General features: G+C 44.2%; 1 pseudogene; it reads left to right on the forward strand.

The window, feature by feature from the left end:
- The first annotated feature begins 440 nt into the window (after positions 1-440).
- On the forward strand, positions 441-5,926 carry LOC136457699 (uncharacterized; annotated as a pseudogene).
- Positions 5,927-6,028: the final 102 nt, after the last annotated feature.

A 6,028-nucleotide genomic window follows, 5' to 3' on the forward strand; every position in this document is an offset into this window, starting at 1 on the left:
TTTTGTGAGAGAGAAATACTGTAGCGGCTGGTTGATGAATAGTATTTGCTGAGGGGATCAGCCGGCTGGTCTAGATGGACCAGACCAGCAAACACGCCCAAAATATGGATTCATTCTGAAATGCTTGACATTTAATTTTGTCCATTTTCACCGTATGCAATTTCACCCCAAAAAATCAATTTTAACATTTTAAATAAAATGTACAGACAATAATTATCGCTAGTTGAGGTGGTTGGAACTAAATCCAGCCAATTCAATTGGCTTTCAACCGGAACAAATGGCCGAAAAGTCAACCGCAGCTGCTGCCGCTAGCTGATCCGGCGGGAGAGATACATTTGCAAAATTTTAGCATGGGAATTTTTTAAAGAAACCGATTATATGAAGAAAATAATTTTTTTCCACAGCAGGCTGAGGTTCTAGCGTTGCCCAACTCAAAAGCCCGGTGGTGGCTGGGCTGAGCCGCTCAGGCCCAGGAGCGCAGGCTAGGCAACCCAACGCACCGTCGCCCCTCCCGTTCCTCACTCGCGCCGCCTCCCACACGCGCACTCGCGGCTCGCGCAGGCAAGGCGCCGCCGCCGCCCAGCGCCGCCGCCCAGCGCCGTCGCTCAGCGGCCGCCGGCGACGAGCCTCCGCGGAAGCCAGCGGCCCTACCGGCGAGGCGGCGAGTTCTTCTTCCTTCTCCACCGACGGGACAGCGCTTCTCCACCGACGGGACAGCGCGTGGATCCGGCGACCTCTGGGCTCCGGCGAGGCGGCGACGGCGAGTGGTGACTGCTGATAGGTGGTGAGTTTATTTGCCTTCTGTCTCAGCCCTTCCTTAGTTTATTTGATTCGATTTCTTCTTATGAGAGCTGCTGTATTTTGAGTGCAGCGTCCACGTCGACCTTTGCCCACTTGGAAACTGGAACTGGGCTGAGCGGATGTAGACCGTTCGAATTCCAATCGCACGGTCTGCGTTCCTCCCTCGTCAAGGGCTTCGTGTCTTCACCGGCAGCGCGCCGTCATGTCGGAGACTGAATCGGCGGCAGTGGCAGCGGCGCCGGACCCGGCGGCTGCAGCGGAGCCGAAGCCTCGGCGGCTGCGGGGGCACAAGAAGGGCGCCGTCACCTGCTGCGTCGCCTCCTCCGCCCGCCCGGGCGTCGTCGCGTCCTCCGGCGAGGTAGGCGTTTCCATCACGCTGCTCGTCTACTCTTCCGAGAACAAACACTGCGCCGTACGATGACTTGGTGTCCTGCTTTGGGAGTTGTTACAAGGGCGCCCCGTGGTCCATGGGCGTCGGCCAATAGTTGCAGTGCAGGCCATGGTGTCTTTCGCTGAGGACACGAGTCGAACACCTCATGCGCAGTGGTCGCTGGTTAATTGGTGCTCGGTTGAGACATTTTGTCGGTCGGGTGGCAAACCATGCGCTGACTGCACATCGAGCTAAGCGTGTTGCCAGAACAACGAGCCGCACCATGCGTTCTCCTCCTTGCATTCTATCAACGCACTGGATGGAATATCCTGTGTGGGATTAGTAACATAGATGATTCTTTCGAGTGTCCAGTGACCATTGTCTGAAAGTGAACTATCTGGTAACAATCTTATAAGGTTATGCCATGCCCCATGTCCCCATGCCTTTTTGTGATTTTATCCATTATATCCATTCGGTATCACAGTTTCATTACATGTTTCATGCTATGTTGAAAGCACCAGTAGGAACTAGGAAGAGATGAGATTTTCATGCGGTAGTAGACTGGTAGGCAGAGAAGAGAAGGCAATCCATCACTAACTACTTGGTCACTATGCTGGAAATTCTTGTATCATAGGGTAGTTGGTGCTCTCCTTGTGTAGGTCTCCTTTTTAGCGACTTGTCCTAAGCTGCAGTCAGGAGTTACAATGATTCATAGGGTCGATGGTTCATACTGTCACATCTCTTTTCACATGGTACTGTCACATCTCTTTGGGACCGCATGAAAAAAGCTTGGTGCCACGTGCCTAATTGAGGAACCATCAAGCCAGGCTCAGAAGATCAACCCAAGTACGATCTGGGCTAGTTCTGTGAAGCCATTCCCACCTTAATCTGAGGGCGCACCCAAAGAGACAGAAATCCTGGAAACCTAGGCCACCAAGCTCAGTAGGGTGACAGATCAATCTGTTCAATGGCCCATACCGACAAACAGGTGGCAATGGAGATGAATATTGGAATTGCAGAGTGTGTGACCTTCACCAAGGTAACCCGCCCAGCTAAATTTAGCATGTTGCCCTTCCAAGTGAGAATTCTATCCACAATCATGTCCACCAACGGCTGCTCCTTGTTGTGTTCAAGCTTGTAGATCGAGAGAGGAACACCTAAGTAGTGACAGGGGAAAGGAGCAATCTGACAGCCGAAAATCTCCTGACCGAAGGCAAGTTCGGCCATGGAGCACCGGATGGGTGTCACCTGGCACTTGTCCAGGTTGGTCTGAAGCCTGGTCAGTGGTCACCCCCTCGTTGAATGTACCCAGAATGTTTCTCAAGTCAAGACCAAAAAAATCCCATTGAAGTGGAGCGACCAGGACCACGAGATCATCCGCACCAGATGCTTGGCACTTGATGGCACTATGGCCCAGTGGCCTGAGAATATCACATTGTTCCGCCAAACAAATCAGTGCATTCAGCACCTCCATGACAATAACAAAGATCATTGGCGACAACGTCACCCTGGCACAGACCTCTTGCATGGTCGATCCGCCTCCCAGTCCGTCCGTTTAACAAAATCTTCGTGCTTGTTGTTGACAAAATAAATATAAATCCAATCATGCCATCCTTGTAGTGCTCCTTTAGCTCAAAATTTTCCTCACCAGCGGTGAGGCTATTGCAGTAATCTTATGCATATGATTTGTACTATTTGCCCCCCTTCCCCCGTTTTTCGAGCCCTTGGTGGGTTAATTGTCATGTTCTCATGTCTTATCCTACTGCCTCAGGATGGATGTCTTTGCTGGTTTGATCTGCGCACAAAAGATGTACTTTTGACCATGGAGGCAGCAAATAAACCAATTTCTTCAATTTGCTTTAAACCAGGTCAGCATGCCATCCAAATACAAGCATCTTTGTATGTTAATCCATGAATTGAATATTTGGTGGGCGTGCAGACATTTTGCACTTACAAAATCATTATTTGTGTAGGAAATGAAGATTGTGTGTATATCTCTGCTGGAAATGAAATATTGTCCTTTGATGTTCGTATGGTAAGTTCAGAATTCAATTGTATTTTTATTGTTAGTTTGAAGTTATATGATCCAACTTACTATTATGTCGCCTGTGCCTTGGTTTCTTGTCAGTAACATGATTACAGTGGTTTTCTTATAGGGAACTCAATCAAAGCCATTAGAGATGTATAACTACAATAGAGATGAAATCAATCAGGTAGTATGCTATTCTACAAAACCACTATAAAATATCCTCCTACTCTGATCTTTCTCGTACAATTCAATTCTAGGCTTTATGATAACATTGAATTGAGCTAAAGATTCAGAATCTGATACTTCCACTTTTGATGCAGATTGCTGTCAGCTCTAAAGGTTTTCTCGCTGCTGCAGATGATAGTGGGGATGTTAAGGTATAGAATATTTTGCAAGTGTATGAACATAAATGTCAAAGATCATTGCATTTTAACAAATATCAAATACCACATTCTCCAGATTTTGGTGTTGGCTATTTTGAGGTTGTTGCATGAATGTGTTGAAAGAGTTTGCATACCTCCAGGCATTGTAGTGCTGACACGAGTAAATTTAGACAAATATTTTATATAAAATTTACGAGTTTATTGTATGAGACTAGTAAAGCAAATTCTAGGGCACACTGTTTTTCCTGCTTAAGGTATATAAGCATATTGTATGGAATTTATTTTGGAATGTTCTGTTTCGAAAATGGCACAAATGATGCTCCTGAAGAATAAGTTTGCTGTAAGATCGTTTGTCATTATGAATTCAAATTTATCGGCTTATATATTTGTGCTTTGTTCTGAAACCAAGAAGAGGTTGTTATGTTACACTTTTTGAATCGCATGTAGATTGCTAGAGGGTTTGGGAACTGGAGAACAGTAGAATAAATGCCTCGAGTTAGAAGAAAGATATGTGCAACACACTGATAGGCATGATTAATCTTGTACTTGTTCAATGATTTTGTTCTTGAGAAGTTATGGTCTATTTTGCAGATTGTCAATACCATTCAGAAGTGCCTGTATAAAAGAATAAGGGAAGCCCACACAAGTGTATCCTTATCTGGTGTAACTGGATGCTTTTGATAATTTTTATTTGTAGTAGCGTTCCATTTTTATGTTTAAAATGTGCAATAAGTTCCTCTCTATATGCAATATGTACGTCAGTTGTTCCTTGATAATTTTTCGTACAGATTTGCAGCAGCGTGCAATTCATTCCTTGGAGACCTTGGACAGGTTAGTGTTATCATTTTCTTTTTCTTTTTTCAGGGTTTTGTTTGGCTTAATCTTGTAGTCTTGTGGCTCCTTTTTTGTCGACCATTTAGGGAGCCAATCCTAGAAAACTTTGTTGGATTTTAATTCTTTTTTTTTCAATGCCTTTATTGTCAATAATAAATATTTTTCATTTGGCAGCAATTACTGGTGGCCTCGACTCAAAGCTCGTTGCATGGGATTTCTCCAAAGGACGAACACTGTTTTCTATTGATTATGGTACCCCCTTTACTTTCCATGGAACACCTGTGAATAGCGTGCATTACTTAGACTGCTCCATGTTCTTTTTGTCTTTGTAAAAGAGTATCCTAGCAGTTCCTTGATCTCATACATTTCCATTAAGCATTGGTAAATTGAGCCCTCATATTGTCCATCGGAAAGTCGGTTCACCTCTGCTTTACATAGAAATATCAGTTTCTGTTCATGTATGACAAAGCTGTATCAGTATTGTTTTCACCTCAAAATAATCTCCAATTCGGATCAATCAACAATTCAACATAATATTCATTACTGAGTTTCAGGATCACCTGAATTGCAAAATGGCAGTTCTTCCGGTAGTGCAGGGCAATGTTTCAACCCTGCTTTTGTTCATTCAGTAGCAGTTTCTGAAGAAGGTATTTTGGGAGGGCTCTACAAGGTTTGTGCTGTTGCAAGGGGGGATGGTGCTGTTGATGTGGTTGATCTTGAGTATGAACTGGCTCCTGCGAAAATCGAAGGGAGCCTCCTCGGGCAGCTATTTCAAAAATGAGTTCAAAAGGAGCTGAACTTGGAGATGGGAGCTGTAATCAAAGTCAAGCGAAAAGAATCCATCTTGACTACACGATGGGTGGCCATACAGCAGCTGTGTCTTGTGTGTAAGTCCCTTCATTTTGTCAATGTATCAGTTAAATATCTCATTATATGCAGCTCTCTTGTGTATTGAGGCGAATCTTGTTTTCTTGAACTAATCAACTGCTTAACAGAGCATTTTCAGTATTTGGTGAGAAGGGGAAGTTCCTCGTTTCTGGCGGCAATGACGCATCAGTGAAGCTGTGGGATTGGTCCAAAGGATTTTCCTCTGAAACAAACAGCAAAGTTGAATTGGTTTTGAATATTGATGTAAAGAAAAAGGTCAGGACTGAACCTTCAATTTTTTGCAACTATTGTGATGTTGTCTCTTTTTTGTCTTGACTATTCATATGTACAGCTGATAACAAAATATAGAAATCTATATAATAAATGGGTTTTTCTATTTTAAAAGATGAAGTTCTTAGGCTCAGTAAAAAAATTCATGATGACCCTCTGTTTTGGCAGGTAAATTGGCTGTGTACTGCTCCAACTGATTCAGATAACTTGATTGTGTGTGACACATCCAAGGTGGTCAAAGTATATAATTTCCGATAGATGGATCAAGGTGTAGCCTCAGTTTGTCAGACAGTTATCCGAGGGAGTGAAGATTGTCTGACCGTTGGAACCAATTTGGTCCTGACTCATGGTATCCAGATATTACAAGCCTGGTGCAGATAGTTCCTGAATTGAGAAGTCATTGGTTAAGCAATTCGCAATATCAGTTATGGCGTGGAACGGATCTGATAAAGT

Source organism: Miscanthus floridulus, chromosome 6 (genome assembly GCF_019320115.1).
Source record: "Miscanthus floridulus cultivar M001 chromosome 6, ASM1932011v1, whole genome shotgun sequence".
Lineage (NCBI taxonomy): Eukaryota > Viridiplantae > Streptophyta > Magnoliopsida > Poales > Poaceae > Miscanthus > Miscanthus floridulus.